This window comes from Oncorhynchus gorbuscha, unplaced genomic scaffold (assembly GCF_021184085.1).
Source record: "Oncorhynchus gorbuscha isolate QuinsamMale2020 ecotype Even-year unplaced genomic scaffold, OgorEven_v1.0 Un_scaffold_3468, whole genome shotgun sequence".
NCBI lineage: Eukaryota > Metazoa > Chordata > Actinopteri > Salmoniformes > Salmonidae > Oncorhynchus > Oncorhynchus gorbuscha.
The window spans coordinates 42968-48583 of record NW_025747695.1 but is presented as its reverse complement, the minus strand read 5'-3'; positions in this window follow the sequence as shown (position 1 = coordinate 48583).

Below are 5616 nucleotides of genomic sequence, written 5' to 3'. Positions count from 1 at the left end.
AGTATCATGTCCACCTATAGGTTTAATCTCTGTATCAGTATCATGTCCACCTATAGGTTTAATCTCTGTATCAGTATCATGTCCTATAGGTTTAATCTCTGTATCAGTATCAGGTTTAATCTCTGTATCAGTATCCACCTATAGGTTTAATCTCTGTATCAGTATCATGTCCACCTATAGGTTTAATCTCTGTATCAGTATCCACCTATAGGTTTAATCTCTGTATCAGTATCATGTCCACCTATAGGTTTAATCTCTCAGTATCCACCTATCTGTATCAGTATCCACCTATAGGTTTAATCTCTGTATCAGTATCATGTCCACCTATAGGTTTAATCTCTGTATCAGTATCATGTCCACCTATAGGTTTAATCTCTGTATCAGTATCATAGGTCCATTATCATGTATAGGTTTAATCTCTGTATCAGTAGGTTTAATCTCTGTATCAGTATCATGTCCACCTCCATAGGTTTAATCTCTGTATCAGTATCCACCTATAGGTTTAATCTCTGTATCAGTATCCACCTATAGGTTTAATCTCTGTATCAGTATCCACCTATAGGTTTAATCTCTGTATCAGTATCATGTCCACCTATAGGTTTAATCTCTGTATCAGGTTTAATCATGTCCACCTATAGGTTTAATCTCTGTATCAGTATCATGTCCACCTATAGGTTTAATCTCTGTATCAGTATCATGTCCACCTATAGGTTTAATCTCTGTATCAGTATCATGTCCACCTATCAGGTTTAATCTCTGTATCAGTATCATGTCCACCTATAGGTTTAATCTCTGTATCAGTATCATGTCCACCTATAGGTTTAATCTCTGTATCAGTATCATGTCCACCTATAGGTTTAATCTCTGTATCATATCCACCTATAGGTTTAATCTCTGTATCAGTCCATCATGTCCACCTATAGGTTTAATCTCTCATGTATCAGTATCATGTCCACCTATAGGGTTTAATGTCCACTCTGTATCAGTATCCACCTATAGGTTTAATCTCTGTATCAGTATCATGTCCACCTATAGGTTTAATCTCTGTATCAGTATCATGTCCACCTATAGGTTTAATCTCTGTATCAGTATCATGTCCACTGTATCTATAGGTTTAATCTCTAATATCAGTATCATGTCCACCTATAGGTTTAATCTCTGTATCAGTATCCACCTATAGGTATAATCTCTGTATCAGTATCCACCTAGGTTTAATAGGTTTAATCTCTGTATCAGTATCATGTCCACCTATAGGTTTAATCTCTGTATCAGTATCATGTCCACCTATAGGTTTAATCTCTGTATCAGTATCCACCTATAGGTTTAATCTCTGTATCAGTATCATAGGTTTAATCCACCATGTCCATAGGTTTAATCTCTAATCTCTGTATCAGTATCATGTCCACCTATAGGTTTAATCTCTGTATCAGTATCATGTCCACCTATAGGTTTAATCTCTGTATCAGTATCATGTCCACCTATAGGTTTAATCTCTGTATCAGTATCATGTCCACCTATAGGTTTAATCTCTGTATCAGTATCCACCTATAGGTTTAATCTCTGTATCAGTATCATGTCCACCTATAGGTTTAATCTCTGTATCAGTATCCACCTATAGGTTTAATCTCTGAATCAGTATCCACCTATAGGTTTAATCTCTGTATCAGTATCCACCTATAGGTTTAATCTCTGTATCAGTATCATGTCCACCTATAGGTTTAATCTCTGTATCAGTATCATGTCCACCTATAGGTTTAATCTCTGTATCAGTATCATGTCCACCTATAGGTTTAATCTCTGTATCAGTATCATGTCCACCTATAGGTTTAATCTTCGTATCAGTATCATGTCCACCTATAGGTTTAATCTCTGTATCAGTATCCACCTAAAGGTTTAATCTCTGTATCAGTATCATGTCCACCTATAGGTTTAATCTCTGTATCAGTATCATGTCCACCTATAGGTTTAATCTCTGTATCAGTATCCACCTATAGGTTTAATCTCTGTATCAGTATCATGTCCACCTATAGGTTTAATCTCTGTATCAGTATCCACCTATAGGTTTAATCTCTGTATCAGTATCATGTCCACCTATAGGTTTAATCTCTGTATCAGTATCCACCTATAGGTTTAATCTCTGTATCAGTATCATGTCCACCTATAGGTTTAATCTCTGTATCAGTATCATGTCCACCTATAGGTTTAATCTCTGTATCAGTATCATGTCCACCTATAGGTTTAATCTCTGTATCAGTATCATGTCCACCTATAGGTTTAATCTCTGTATCAGTATCCACCTATAGGTTTAATCTCTGTATCAGTCATGTCCACCTATAGGTTTAATCTCTGTATCAGTATCATCTCTGTATCAGTATCCACCTATAGGTTTAATCTCTAGGTTTATCAGTATCATGTCCACCTATAGGTTTAATCTCTGTATCAGTATCATATCCACCTATAGGTTTAATCTCTGTATCAGTATCATGTCCACCTATAGGTTTAATCTCTGTATCAGTATCCACCTATAGGTTTAATCTCTGTATCAGTATCCACCTATAGGTTTAATCTCTGTATCAGTATCATGTCCACCTATAGGTTTAATCTCTGTATCAGTATCATGTCCACCTATAGGTTTAATCTCTGTATCAGTATCCACCACCTATAGGTTTAATCTCTGTATCAGTATCATGTCCACCTATAGGTTTAATCTCTGTATCAGTATCCACCTATAGGTTTAATCTCTGTATCAGTATCATGTCCACCTATAGGTTTAATCTCTGTATCAGTATCATGTCCACCTATAGGTTTAATCTCTGTATCAGTATCATGTCCACCTATAGGTTTAATCTCTGTATCAGTATCCACCAATAGGTTTAATCTCTGTATCAGTATCATGTCCACCTCCATAGGTTTAATCTCTGTATCAGTATCATGTCCACCTATAGGTTTAATCTCTGTATCAGTATCATCATAGGTTTAATCATGTCCACCTATAGGTTTAATCTCTGTATCAGTATCATGTCCACCTATAGGTTTAATCTCTGTATCAGTATCCACCTATAGGTTTAATCTCTGTATCAGTATCATGTATCCATGTCCACCTATAGGTTTAATCTCTGTATCAGTATCATGTCCACCTATAGGTTTAATCTCTCTCAGTATCAGTATCCACCTATAGGTTTAATCTCTGTATCAGTATCATGTCCACCTATAGGTTTAATATAGGTTTAATCTGTATCAGTATCCACCTATAGGTTTGTCTGTATCAGTATCATGTCCACCTATAGGTTTAATCTCTGTATCATGTCCATATAGGTATCAGTCCACCTATAGGTTTAATCTCTGTATCAGTATCATGTCCACCTATAGGTTTAATCTCTGTATCAGTATCATGTCCACCTCAGGTTTAATCTCTGTATCACCTATAGGTTTAATCTCTGTATCAGTATCATGTCCACCTATAGGTTTAATCTCTGTATCAGTATCATGTCCACCTATAGGTTTAATCTCTGTATCCACCTATAGGTTTAATCATCAGTCCACCTATAGGTTTAATCTCTGTATCAGTATCATGTATCCACCTATAGGTTTAATCTCTGTATCAGTATCATGTCCACCTATAGGTTTAATCTCTGTATCAGTATCATGTCCACCTATAGGTTTAATCTCTGTATCAGTATCATGTCCACCTATAGGTTTAATCTCTGTATCAGTATCCACCTATAGGTTTAATCTCTGTATCAGTATCATGTCCACCTATAGGTTTAATCTCTGTATCAGTATCATGTCCACCTATAGGTTTAATCTCTGTATCAGTATCATGTCCACCTATAGGTTTAATCTCTATAGGTTTAATCAGTATCATGTCCACCTATAGGTTTAATCTCTGTATCAGTATCCACCTATAGGTTTAATCTCTCCATCCACCTATAGGTTTAAATCTCTGTATCAGTATCCACCTATAGGTTTAATCTCTGTATCAGTATCATGTCCACCTATAGGTTTAATCTCTGTATCAGTATCATGTCCACCTATAGGTTTAATCTCTGTATCAGTATCATGTCCACCTATAGGTTTAATCTCCGTATCATGTCCACCTATAGGTTTAATCTCTGTATCAGTGTCATTGTGTATCAATGTCGGAAACACAAACTAACGTATGGGCGAATGGTTGGGATGTTCAATTCGACATGAAACTGTGTGATTGGACTGACAAAGCATAGTGAGAATGGAACATCATTTATTCTAATTATAGGGATGGAACGATTTACAGCACTAGGAGCCAAGGAGATGCAACTCCCAAAGATGCAGTTATTACATTGGAAAGTGGCAAGTACATTTTGAAAGCAAATTATACATTTGATACTAAATGAACAACGTACTGTAACCTTCTAGCTCGAGGTCCGGCGCGCTATCGACTGTGCCGCAAAAGTATGCTCGTGCGGCAGAGTCGATTTCCGCGCTTATAAACCCAGGGTCGTTACAGTACAAATATTTTCTTTACCTGCACGATCAGTAAGTAGGTGCTATTAAATGATGAAAATGAGAAGTGGGAACGTAATGCAAAACATAAATAAAATGACAAAACACTGAGACAAAGAAAAAACTTTATTTTAAATCCTGATGGATGACCGAGCAGACGGAGGCATGCAAAACAAAACAATAAGAAATGAGGATTGTAGCCTATGGCGTGATGGTAGAGACATGCTGATATCATGCATTCCAAATACTGTACATCATACAGTATCTGACAGTGTGGACTCGCCTATTATAACAACTACCAATGAAATAATAAAAACGAAAAAGCAATGGCCCTGGATGCCACGGTGAGGCTATATGAGGCTAATGTAAATACATTGAACATGTTTTGCTACATTTGCAGCACATTGAATACATTTCATTTCTAGATTGTTCTCCCCATCACCAGTAAAACCATGTATTCTCCAGTTAAAATCGTGGTTGGTGCGCCGAGGTTTTCATACAATGACCAGAACACATTTTGAACCGTTAGATAGACTTGGCCTACATTGGGTGCCGGTTAATAAGGATGCTCATGCAAGACAAAGATGCATTTGAATTAGCCTACCGTCTGCACTGTGCCTTGCGTTTATCTCGGGTCCTTTCCAGAATTAGCTATATCGGACGTGCCACAGGCAAAAAGACCTGCGTGATTTATATATAGACAATATCACCACGAACAAGACGTTTATATAATACAACAAAGGACATAGAATTTGCCGCTCGAGCTCTGCCCTCTTTCTCAATTGTAATTAGATTCCGTCCGGAAGTAGGCTGTATATCATACGTCATTGTTGTACAAACAGGAATGTTTGAGATAATAAAGTGATGACTTAATCTACAATATAGATGATACATGTGCCATGTTATAATCTCAAATTAACAATATGGTCATTGAAGAGAAAACGATAAATCTATTTCAGAAATTGCAAAAACTCTAATTCAGGCCAACAATGCCACTACTAATAATGTGAATAACTACACATGGCCACTAGATGGCGGCATTTGAGCTTGTTATCACAACAAGGCAAAAGTGGTTGTTTAAAATGATTCGTTCTCCCACAAGTCAACTCCTGAATAAAGCACAAAAAAGGTCAG